Here is a 13,620-nt window from a genome sequence, read left to right on the forward strand (position 1 = left end):
CAAGAGGGTCAGAGGCAGCGCACAGTGCATGCTGACCACATGTTGCCATGGCGAGGAAATGTTGAGACACTTCCAACAAGCTTGCCCTCACCAGTGGTTGAGAATGTGCCACCAGTAACTATGGACTGTGCTTTTCCAGCTGTTTTGCCTAGTACACCAGTGAAGCTAACACCACCTACTGTTCTCACTAAACCAACTGAACAGGTTGTTGAGGTGTCATCATCACCAGTATCTTCACACACAGCAAACAAAAGCTCACATGAGAAACGCTGGTACCCAGAGAGGGTCCGTGTACCTCCTCAAAGACTGACTCTCTAAATTACAGTATACTTAAATCTGCATAGTGAATGTAAGCTGCCAAGAGACGTTTTATGTTGATAGTAGGAAGTTAATATTATGCTAAGAAAAAAAAATTCAAGGGCAGTACATTTATTTTTGTTGTTGTGAGATTTAAATGCACTGGTTAGTGGTTGCTAATTATTCCTAAACTTACAAGGGTTAAAGTTATAAAAATCTAAAAGGGGAGGAATGTAATAGATTGAAGTGATTTACAATTGAGTTTGTCACATTGAGGGTCATTACTGAAAAGGCAGTTAGTTGCTGTGTTATGTTTTGGTTGGCCAACACTTTTAGATGTTTTTACTGAGCCAAGCGGCACCTGTAGTGGGAGTGTCTGTTCCCGGAAGTCCCCAAATAAAGACATGTTCTGAAGCCATGCCCGGCCTGATTATTGCCTCCTGCACAAAACACTACAGTGTCTCTGTCCAGAGATGTATAATTTAAATCCAAAAAAGGAATATTGAAAACCTACAGGTGTATGAGATAAGATTAGTCTGTCCTCCTGCCCCCCCCACCATGCACCGCAGTGTTGTGCAAATTCAAAGTGCTAGCTCAAACTTTCATGCATACAGATTAAAATGAACTAGTTCATGTTCATTTCTTTTAATGAGCTGCACTGAACCATTCTTTTTCAGTAGAAAATCTTCCTACTCATCCCTCCCCAGCCCCCAATCATTGTCACTTCCCAAACAAAATGAATTACTATCTTATATCACAGAATCACTGACAGACTTTATTTTTAAAAGCCAAGAAAAAACAGTATATGTTTTATCATTTAATGTATCATAAAGCAGGACAGCTGAAAACAGATTGGTTTACAAATGTAATTTCTCAGGTGCCACCATAAAACACAGTTGTTCTTGTTTTTTGGTACTTGGCAAACAGCCTTTTGGTACATTACCACCACCTTCTGCTAAGGACCTTCTGGTGTGTGAGCGCCATCCACTCTTGCCAGATGTGGACCACATGTTTACTAGTTGCAAACTGATTCATTCAGTTCACTGTTCACCAAAAATATGAGCACATTTAATAAACAGCACTCATTTAGCGCATTTATGCATAACCTTGATGCACCTGTACATGTTTAAGAAGCTCTGCCCCAGGATGTATGGTGCTCTGTAGAGTAGTGTCTATAAAATAACTGACAGGAGGCACATCCAAACACAAACAAGTATTCTGGACTGGAAGTCAGTTTTCTAAACAGGTTTTCTCGATGACTTAATACATTTTTTTAAGGCCATGACTTAATTTTTTTTTTAAATCATGTTTTCAATGTCTTCCAGGTTATTTGTATGAGTAAGCAATAAAGGAAGGAAATAAGGGGAAAAAAAACCTATTGCATCTTTAAGGGTTAACGGCTCAACTGTAATGAGTTACATGTACTGAATCTCAGAAGACTCTTTTAATTGCATTTCCATGATGTCAATGAGAACTCAGTATAATACATACAAGTACTGTACATTTTAATGTTACTGCTCTCATATTATTGACAGCTATGAAAGAAAAAGAACTATCCCACCTTCTTAAAGATAATTGAATCCCTGCTTTTACTAAGCCACAAAACACTCCTGAATTTTTGCAGACTCTTTGAAAAAAAAAGAAAGGAAAAAGACAAAAACACTGATGGCATTTTGCATGTAAACACATCTCATCTGTGCTCTTTGCTCCTGTAATGTGTTTCTGTGTCTGTGACAGATCTATCACTCACCTTTTTATTCTTTTATATCCTATCTGTCTCCATTATCATATTTGTGTTTATCTCTGTTGCAGTTCCTAAAATACTGTGTCATACGCTATGTTCACACTGCAAGGCTTAATGCTCAATTCCGATTTTTTTGTGAAATCCGATTTTTTGGTGAGGTCCTTCACATTAACAAATATATGCGACTTGTATGTGATCCTCAGTATGAATGAAAAGCGACCTAAAAGTGTTCCGCATGCGCATTGCAGGATACGACGACGTCACACGCAGTGAGCATGGCCAGTGTTTACGGAAGTAAAACCGCCCGGTTGCGGTATGACCCATCCAATCTAGCTTGAATAGCTGCATCCCCCCAAATGGAAATCAGCTCCCTAACCTCTGCGTCCTTCCATTGAGAAGATTCAGAACCTTCACAGCCCGAAGCATCCCTCTCATTGATGTCATGCGCAGGGGCGCAGATACGTTTTTTGAACTGGGGGGGGACAAAAAACTGGGGGGGACAAAGCTGCCAGCAAACCAACCCCGATATGCCTGTCAAACTTGTTGTGGGTTACCATAGCAACCAAGCTTGAGCTCGCAACCTGTGCAGTCTGCGCAGCTCAACCAACCGAATATCAGTCTTTGTTTTGTTTTATGTGAGTTGTTGCAACTATGTATATACTGCTGTGCACCTCAATAAACCGAATGGTAATTAGTCTTTTGATTTTTCCGTGAGGTTTGCCTTATGTAAAGAAAGACAGCATAGACATTTTTTCCTCCCTATAAGTGGGGGGGACCGAGCGAGGTGAATTTAAATCTGGGTGGGACGAATCCCCCCGTCCCCCCCTCTATCTGCGCCCGTGATTATGCACCATGTTGTTGTAACTTTTTTTGAGAGACCCGCCGCCTACTTCAGCGCAGAATAGTGACGTTTGTGGCTTGTTGATGACGTGTAAGTCGGATGAATGCGACCTGGCGGTTCAGACTGAAGTCGCATATGAAAAGCGCGGATAGGAATCGGAATTAGGACCACATATCCAAACGGCCTGGGTCGGATTTGAAAAAATCAGATCTGTGTCATTCATATTGTCAATAAAAGATCGGATACAGGTCACATATGGGCGAAAAGATTGGATTTGAGTCACTTCAGCCTGCAGTGTGAACGTAGCCATAGTGTTTTCACTGCAAATAGATGGCCAAGGTCAGGAAGACAAAACATTCTTCCTAGGTCATAAGCAGTTTGGTGGTTTTGCACAAGTTTTGCAACATACTATGTAATTTGTGCCTTCGTATCTCACTAGCTAAGCACTAACCCTGACAACATGGCAATGAATAGTAAAAATGGAACATGCTGATAAACCAATGGTGAAAAAATATTAGGGGCTAAAATCCCAGTAAACCCACCCCTGATGCCGCTCATGCCTACTACATTGCGAGTGTATCCTCTGATAATACAAGCATTATTTAAAACTTCTACTGAGGACTGCAGTGTCCACTAGACTTGAGTCAACGTTTATCCCTTCCGTTCTCTGCTGCACTGCATTGTAATAGGAGTGAACTGCTTTCTCCATGGAATCAGTAACTTCATCTGTGTTACTGTATGTGCATATTGCTTTGTGTTTAAAAAACAGAAAGACAGCCAATTCAGTGAATATCACTGAATTAACTGTCTTTGTTTTTTATGTCAGTATACCTTGTTCATCTTGGATGGTTTCCATTGAGTTGAATGTGAGTGAACCAAGTGAGCAGGACAATACAGCTTGTCCTCCTTCAGTATTTTCAGCTGTAAAAGTGTTCCACCTTCTCACAGAATCTGCTAGTTAACTTGTTAATAGTGCTTGTGGTTTCACTGTATAGTATTTAGATGACTGCAAATTTTACAATTGACGCGGTACGCGGTGGTCCGGACTACCGTTGTGGTCCGGACCACGCCGTTTTCAGGTGTGGTCCGGACCACCAAGTTCAGAAGACAAATAAATTTTAAATTTTCAGCTACTTCTTCCCCTAATTTAGAATAAATTCTTTCCTTTGCCCTTTCTTCTGTTGCTTTGTAGTCTCTAGCACATTTTTTCTTATTCCTTAGAAGCTGTTCATAACCACCCTGAGACATAATGACGAAAGTTGGTAAAATTATTTTTCACTTCCCTCGTGGCAGCTCCCGCTTTTTTACATGCGTTAGAACTGGTATCTTTTATTGCGCGTGTGTTTTACGCATGCATTTCTCTTCCGGTTTGAGAAAAAATAACAAATGATGTACGACTTTGTAAAAAAACTCGTATTAAATGACAAACACAGTATGATTTTGGTAAGTTTTTATTTATATCGTAATATAATACAGCATACGGTGAACCGGACCACAATCCAGGAAAAATAATTAATTAATGCCCTCGTTTTGTATGGAAAATACGGTGATCCGGACCACCGCGTACCGCGTCAATTCTATAGGTACAGTATATAACAGTCAAAAAGTGCACTTGCAGAGAGAAAAAAGAATAGAAAGATAACCTGGACATGTCAGGGTAAACAGATGAGGACCCAAGAGCGCAAGTTAAATGTTGTTTTATTGATAGCAGGGGAAAGAAAGTTGGGAGGATGTGTGTGAAGTTCAGTGGCCAGAAGACTGAGAGGCAGGGATAGCTGCGGTCTCCCATCCAAGTACTAACCAGGCTTGAACCTGCTTAGCAGCTAAGATCAGACAGGAACAAGCGTTGTCAGAGTAGCATGGCTATAAGCTGACAGCACTTGGGTTTCAGACAGTCTCCCAGAAAGCAGTCCCTCAGCAGACAGACAGGACAGCACAACAGGCAGGAGTTAGGGAACAGGCTGGAACACAGAGTCACAGATCAGGTAGCAAGATAGGGACAGAAATACAGGGTCAGGTTACCAGGACTGAAGAGTTGACAGAGTCGATGCCTTGAAGACGATCTGACACTGAAGGAGGACTGCAGTTTAAATACCCACAGAGGAGGAGCAGGTGATAGGCAACAGCCAATGACAGCTACTGAAAGTTAATAAGAGGAGGAGTATGCGGGTGTGGCAGGTAATACTGAGTGGAGAGGAGTGGAATTGTTACCTGAAGAGAGGAAAACCACAGGTAGGACCATGACAGAACCCCTCCCTCAAGGGACGGCTCCAGAAGTCCCTAGGCGCAGACCCACCAAGACGGGCGGGAGGAGGGGGAATACCGGTGGAGGGTCAGAATTCCTCTGACCGGTCAGTGTCCATAGCTTCCACACCATCTTCACTGTTGGAAGACTCGGATGCTGGAGCAGGGGTGGCGGCAGGGTCCGGAAGTGGCTCCGTATGGTGAGAACCCCTACGTCAACCCCGTCGGATGGAGGGCTGGTCAGGGTGTAGGCGATGGAAGTTGGCGATGAGGGCCAGATCCAAAATCCTTCCAGCGGGGACCCATGCCCTCTCCTCAGGACCATAACCCTCCCAGTCTACCAAGTATTGGATGCCCCTACCCCTTCGTCGAGAGCGGAGCAGTCGCCGGACTGTGTAGAATGGTCCACCATCAATGAAGCGTTGAGCAGGAGGCAGCAGTGTTGCTGGGACCAGGGGGCTCTCGTATACCGGTTTGAGTTTGGAGACGTGGAAGGTGGGATGTATCCTCATGGTCTTGGGCAGCAGCAGCCGAACTGCCGTGGGACTGATGACCTTCTGTAAGGGAAAGGGTCCAATGTAGCGAGGCGCCAATTTGCGTGACTCCACCCGTAGTGGTAGGTCTTGAGCAGACAACCATACCTTCTGGCCGACATGGTAAACGGGTGCAGGGGTCCTCCGCCAGTTAGCCCCAATAACATAGCTGGTACTGGACTTCAGGAGTGCGGTGCGGGCCTGGGCCCATGTGCGGCGGCAGTGGTGGGCGTAGGCAAGAGCAGACGGGCAGGTGGCTTCTCCCTCCTGGCTGGCAAACAGAGGTGGTTGATAGCCATACACACACTGGAAGGGGGAGAGTCCGGTGGCAGAGCTGGTGAGGGAGTTGTGGGCATATTCCACCCAGAGCAGATGTTGAGCCCAGGCGTGGGGGTTGTGTGAAGCCACACACCTAAGTGCCTTCTCCAGTTCCTGATTCATGCGCTCCGTTTGGCCATTTGACTGTGGGTGAAACCCAGACGACAGACTGGCAGTGGCCCCGAGGAGGTGGCAGAATTCCCTCCAGAAACTGGTGGAGAACTGCGGTCCCCAGTCAGAAACGATATCCCTGGGCAGGCCGTGGACCCGAAAGACGTGTTCTAAGACAACCCGGGCAGTCTCCTTCGCAGTTGGCAGTTTTGGGAGAGGCACAAAGTGGGTCATCTTACTGAAGCGGTCCACAATGGTGAGGATGACCGTATTACCTTCCGATGGAGGAAGACCAGTAAAAGTCCAGGGAGACATGGGACCAGGTACGCATGGGTACTGGCAGGGGCTGGAGTAACCCGGCTGGGGGCTGACTGGGGGACTTGTGCTGGTTGCAAGTGGGGCAGGCTCTCACAAAGTCCTGGATGTCCTTCCTCATCGACGGCCACCAGAATCGCTGAGACAGCAGATGGAGGGAGCGTGTGACCCCGGGGTGACAGGCCAGGTGGGAGTCATGTCCCCATTGAATCACCTGAGACCTCAGGTTGGCTGGGACATAGAGACGGTTGGAGGGGCAAGCGCTGGGGCCTGGCTGGTCCCTGATGGCCTCTCGAACCTGCTCCTCGATGTCCCAGGTCAGGGCAGCAATGACACAGGGGCTTGGGAGGATGGGTGTTAATTCCTCCTTGGATGCCTCATCCCTCTGAAACATCCGGGAGAGTGCATCGGGCTTGATGTTGTGGGAGCCAGGACGATACGAAAGGACAAAGTTGAATTGGGTGAAGAATAGTGACCACCGGCGCTGGCGGGAGTTTAGCCTCCTGGCTGTCTGGATATATTCCAGGTTTTTGTGGTCTGTCCAGACCACAAACGGAACCTTGGACCCCTCCAACCAGTGGCGCCACTCCTCGAGGGCGAGCTTGACAGCCAGTAGCTCGCAATTGCCAATGTCGTAGTTGCTTTCTGCTGGGGTCAGTCTTCGGGAGTAGAAGGCACAGGGGTGCATTTTTCCATCCTCTGCTGCTCGCTGGGAAAGCACTGCCCCGACTCCCACACCTGAAGCATCTACCCCCACCACAAACTGCCGCTCGGTGTCAGGCATCCGGAGGATGGGAGCTGAAGTGAAACGGGCCTTGAGGGTTTCGAAGGCTTTGTCAGCTGCTGCAGTCCATTGGAAGGGCTGTTTGATGCTGGTCAGTGCGGTGAGTGGGGCTGCCACGGTGCTGTAGCCCCGGATGAACCTCCTATAGAACTTGGCGAACCCCAGGAACTGCTGCAGTTTCTTACGGCTCTCTGGAACCGGCCACGACGTCACTGCCGACACCTTCACAGGGTCCATTTGAATGCTGCCCTCGGTCACCACATATCCCAGGAACGAGACAGACTGAGCGTGGAACTCGCACTTCTCTGCTTTCACAAACAACAAATTTTCAAGCAGGCGGCGCAGGACCAACTGGACGTGGTGGGTGTGTTCAGACAGGGTTTTTGAGAAGATCAAAATATCGTCCAAGTAAACGAAAACGAACTTATTGAGCATGTCTAAGGATGTCGTTTACCAGCACCTGGAACACTGCTGGGGCATTGGTGAGACCGAATGGCATGACCAGATATTCATAATGTCCCGTCGGGGTGTTGAATGCAGTCTTCCACTCGTCGCCTTCTCTCACTCGCACCAGATGGTAAGCATTCCAGAGATCTAGCTTGGTGAACACTGTGGCCCCTTGCAGCAGTTCAAAGGTGGAGGAGAGTAGTGGCAGAGGGTAGCGGTTCTTAACCGTAATGTCGTTCAAGCCCCGGTAATCTATGCATGGGCGAAGAGAACCATCCTTCTTTCCCACGAAGAAAACTCCAGCTCCGGCAGGAGAGGACAATGGACAGATTAGGCCAGCGGCCAGAGAGTCGTTTATGTAGTCCTCCATGGCCTTTCTTTCCGGGGCTGACAGGGAGTAGAGATGGCCCTTAGGGGGTGCGGTGCCTGGCAGGAGATCGATGGCACAGTCATATGGTCGGTGTGGGGGCAACGACGTGGCCTTGGACTTGTTGAACACCTCTCTCAGGTGGTGATAGCAGACAGGAACCTTGGATATGTCGGGGGTGGAGCTGGTGGTCTCCTGGTTGGCTGGCAGGACGGCTCCCTTCAAGCAGGTCTGATGGCAGCCCCTTCCCCACTCTCGTATGGTGCCAGTCTCCCAGTCAAGTTGGGGGTTGCGTAGATGGAGCCACGGATACCCTAGGATGAGTGGTTGGCCGGGTGAGTGTAGGAGGTGGAACTGGATGGACTCCTGGTGGTTTCCTGACAGCAGCATGGTCACGGGGGTTGTGATGTGTGTAACTGTGCCGAGACGATGTCCACCCAGCACTCGTACAGGAACGGGTGGAGTGAGGTGGTGGCGACCCACACCCAGCTGCTGTGCGAACTCCGTATCCATGATGTTGGCTTCAGCTCCAGAGTCCACCAGGGTGGTCAGGGCACAAGTGGTGTCGGGAAGCTGAAGGCGGAGCTGAAGCAGGGGTTTACGGATGGAGGTTAGGCGGTGCTGTCGTTCCTCGGGGGAGAGGGAGGCACGGCCGATCTCCATGGGCTCAGACTGATTATGTCGGCTTTGGGGCGTGACAGGCAGGAACTGGGCAGCAGAAGACTCCCCCCGAGTGCGGGTGGCAGGTTGACTAGGACGCCCCTTCTCTCGTCTACAGATCTGGATACAATGATCGATGTGCCTCATCAAGTGTTGGGGGTTGCTCATGGGAAACTAGCTCGTCCTTGATGTAGTCCGCCAAACTGTGGAGGAAGGCGTCCACTAGCGCCGCCATGTTCCATGAACTGCGCCTCGCCAGGGTACAAAAGTCGATGGAGTAGTCCGCCACCATCCGGTTGCCCTGAGAGATACTCATCAGTGCTCGTGACACCTCTGTTTTTGACGAGCCCAGGTCGAACACCTTTAACATCTCCTCTGCGAAGGCACTGAAGGAGGCACAGGCCAGGGTCTGCAGGTCGAATTCTGCTGTTCCCCACAGCCAAGCCTGGCCGGTCAGGTGAGTGATGACATACCCCACCTTGGCTCCCTCCGTCGAGAAGGTCCTGGGCTGCAGAGAGAACTGGATACGGCAGCTGGTCAGGAATGGCCGGACCTGGTTTGGGTCACCATTGAAACGTTCCGGATTACCGATCTTCGGTTCCAGGTCACCAGGAGCCAGAGCAGGAGGAACATGAGCAGATGGAGTGGTGAGGTTGGTGAGTACTTGCAGGACCTGGGTTAGCTGCTGCTGCTGGTGGTCAAGCTGGAGCAGAGATGCAATGTCGCCAGATATCCGGTTTATGTCTCCCTCTGTACATTCCAGTCGCTGCAGGGCAGTCATTTCGGGCTCAATCACCATGCTGGTCAGGGAGGGCGCTGGGTCCATGATGGTCAGATCGTTCTGTCAGGGTAAACAGACGAGGACCCAAGAACGCAAGTTAAATGTTGAGTTTTATTGATAGCAGGGGAAAGGGAGTTGGGGCATGTGTGAAGTTCAGTGGCCGGAAGACTGAGAGGCAGGGATGACTGGTGGGAGCATGGTGGTGATGTTTGTGGTCTCCCATCCAAGTATTAACCAGGCTCAACCCTGCTTAGCAGCTGAGATCAGGCATTGTCAGAGTAGCATGGCTGTAAGCACTTGAGTTTCAGGCAGTCTCCCAGCAAGCAGTCCCTCAGCAGACAGACAGGACAGCACAACAGGCAGGAGTTAGGGAACAGGCTGGAACACAGAGTCACAGGTAGCAAGATAGGGACAGAAATACAGGGTCAGGTTACCAGGACTGAAGAGTTGACGGAGTCGATGCCTTGAAGACGATCTGACACTGAAGCTTGGGAGGACTGCAGTTTAAATACCCACAGAGGAGGAGCAGGTGATAGGCAACAGCTACTGAAAGTTAATAAGAGGAGGAGTATGCAGGCGTGGCAGGTAATACTGAGTGGAGAGGAGTGGAATTGTTACCTGAAGAGAGGAAAACCACAGGTAGGAGCATGACAGGACATATCACAGAGATAATATTTAAAACACAGAAACTGACAAAAGGACTGGTGTGGACATACAAATTCCACAATGTTCTGTCTTAGGCCCACTGCTTTTTTTCTTTATATATCACCTCTGGGTGATATTATTTGTAAGCATGGTATTAGCTTCCACTGTTATGCTGATGACATGCAGTTGTATGTTTCACCAAAGCCAGATGAAAGACAACAGCTTAATAAAATTGAGGAATGTGTAAAGGACATTAGACACTGGATACTTATTAACTTCCTTCTACTTAACTCTGACAAGACAGAAGTACTTGTACTAGAACCACATGTAGCTAGAAGTAGGTTTTCTGATTACACAGTAACTCTGGATGGACTTTCTGTTTCTTCACTTGCAGCAGTAAAAGATTTTGATCGACTCCAGGTTTTCATTTGAAACTCACATTGATAACATTACCCTGATAGCTTTCTTTCATTTCAGAAATATTGCTAAGATAAGAAATATAATGTCATTACATGATGCAGAAAAACTAGTTCATGATTTTGTTACCTCTAGGTTGGATTATTGTAATGCCTTTTTGTCTGGATGTTCCAATAAGTGCATAAACAAGCTCCAGTTAGTTCAAAATGCAGCAGCAAGAGTCCTTACTAAAACTAGAAGATATGATCACATCACCCCTGTCTTATCCACATTGCATTTGCTCCCAATCAAATTTTGCATTGATTATAAAATACTACTATGCACCTTTAAAGCACTGAATGGTCTTGCACCACAGTACCTCCCGTCTGGTCCTTTATGACCCGTCACACCTACTTAGATCAAAAGGTGCAGGCTATCTGTTGGTACTTCAAATAGGGAAGGCTACATCAGGGGCAGAACCTTTTCTTACAAAGCCCCACAATTATGGAATAGCCTTCCAAGTAGTGTTTGGGACTCAGACACAGTCTCAGTGTTTAAGTCTAGGCAGAAAACATATTTGTTTACAGTAGGCTACGTTTACATTAGACCATATCTGTCTCGTTTTCTTCGTGGATGCACTGTCCGTTTACATTAAACCCCCTGGAAAAGCCAGGAAACTGTAATCCGCCAGCGTCCACGTATTCAATCTAGATCGTATCAGCTCCGGTGCTGTGTAAACATTCAGAATACGCGAATACGCTGTGCTGAGCTCTAGCTGGCATCTCATTGGACAACATCACTGTGACATCCACCTTCCTGATTCGCTGGCGTTGGTCATGTGACACGACTGCTGAAAAACGGCGCGGACTTCCGCCTTGTATCACCTTTCATTAAAGAGTATAAAAGTATGAAAATACTGCAAATACTGATGCAAATACTGCCCATTGTGTAGTTATGATTGTCTTTAGGCTTGCCATCCTTCCACTTGCAAGTAATAAGTGATCTGCGCTGGGATCACACACACAGCGGCTCAGTCCCGAATCGTGGCTTGTTCACTTCACTCGCGCGCTGTGTGAGCTGCGCAGGGCCGGAGTGCGCACCCTCCAGAGGGCACTCGCTGTTCAGGGCGGAGTGATTTGGAGCGCAGGATGCCTGCGGAGCCGAGCGTATCCGCGTATTGGCGTTGCTATGTGCACGGCTAACGGTTTTAGTGTAAACGCGAATCGTTTTAAGAACATTAATCTGATGATCCGCTGATTCGACATAATGTAAACGTAGCCGTAGTCAAGCCTTTTGTTAATAGTTTGTATTAGGTAAAGGAATAGATCTGGAGGGTCCTCAGGCATGGAGTGTTTTGGTAAACTTGGATGTATGGATGCTGTCACCCCCAACTCTCACGTTCACTTGTGTTTGTTGATGGTGGAATGGCTGGCTGCTTTGTCCCAGGGCTCTGTCATGTATGTGTTACCTTCTGGCTCTCCCTTTTAGTTATGCTATCATAGTTAGTCTTTCCAGAGTCCCTGCTTGCACTCAGCACAAAATGTATACTGTTCTTAACCATTAGGTGACAACAGGCATACCTAACAACCTGTGTTTTCTCCCCCCATCTCTGTTTCTCCCTCTGTCTGTCTCTCTCTGTCAAGTTACATGTCGATCCTGAGACACCAGTGATTCTGACCTCTTCTGTTGTTCGGGCCTGCCTGATCCATCCTGATGCCCTATGTCTGGATGGAGTCACAACACATTGCTCCTGTGGAGGATGGCCCCATATGGACAGTTGAAAGACACACTTGGAAGATGGCTCTGGACACTTACAGTTTTGCTTTGATGGCTGAGGACTACAATCACCATGATAATTTTAGGACTGCAGTTGTCATGAACAGTTTTGCACTCAAATCTCCATCAATAAACAGTTGATGACTTCAACAAAATAGACTTCATGCTAAAACTATAATGAATTTCCTGGTTACACAGTTGTACTTTGTGACTATATAGGACACAGTCATAGAAGCAAGTTATTTATAATCATGCTATCTGTTATCATCTAAATGAGGATGGGTTCCCTTTTGAGTCTGGTTCCTCTCAAGGTTTCTTCCTTATGTCATCTGAGGGAGTTTTTCCTTGCCACCATTGCTACAGGCTTGCTCATCAGGGATAAATAAATTAGGGATAAATTTAACTCATATGTTTAAAGTCTTTACTTTTCTGTAAAGCTGCTTTACAACAGTGTCTGTTGTTAAAAGCACTACACAAATAAACTTGACTTGACTTGTGGTTAACATGTGCTGCTAAGCATAGTAGAATTGGTGCTTGCTTTACATATGACACACTCTTTACTGCTGAATCTGCTATTCTTTTGTGGAATTCTTCATTTTGGTACATGTATTTCTGGATGAAGTGAGGAAAGCTAAGCAAAGGATGAATGGAAAGGCGGCTTGTCCATATGACATACCTATGGGGGAATGGAGATGTTTAGGAGAGATGGCATGGAATCTTTAACTAGATTGTTTGACATGATCTTGGAAAGTGAGAGGATGCCTGGGGAGTGGAGAAGAAGTATACTGGTACTGATTTTCAAGAATAAGGGTGATGTGCAGAGCTGTGGCAACTACAAAGGTATAAAGTTGTTCAGCCACAGTATGACATTATGGGAAAGAGTAGTAGATTCTCTGTTAAGAAGACAAATGGTGAGTAGCAAGCAGCAGTACGCTTTCATGCCATGAAAGGGCACTACAGATGCAATGTTTGCTTTGAGGAAGTTGATGAGAAGTACAGAGAAGGTCAGAAAGAGTTGCATTGTATCTTTTTGTACTTGTGTCTTTGTGGAGAAAGTATATAACAGGGTCCCAAAAGAGGAGGTGTGGTTCTGTATGAGGAAGTTGGGAGTGACAGAGAAGTATGTTAGAGTGGTGAAGGATATGTATGAGGGCAGTGTGACAGTGGTGAAGTGTGCAGTGGGAGTGACAGATGGGTTCAAGGTGGCGGTGGGATTACATTAAGGATCAGTTCTGAGCCCTTTCTTGTTTGCAGTGGTGATGGACCAGTTGATGGACAAGATCAGACTCTATGGACTATGATGTTCACAGATGATATTGTGATTTGTAATGAGAGCAGGGAACAGGTTGTGGAAAGCCTGG

Source organism: Neoarius graeffei, chromosome 22 (assembly GCF_027579695.1).
Source record: "Neoarius graeffei isolate fNeoGra1 chromosome 22, fNeoGra1.pri, whole genome shotgun sequence".
Lineage (NCBI taxonomy): Eukaryota > Metazoa > Chordata > Actinopteri > Siluriformes > Ariidae > Neoarius > Neoarius graeffei.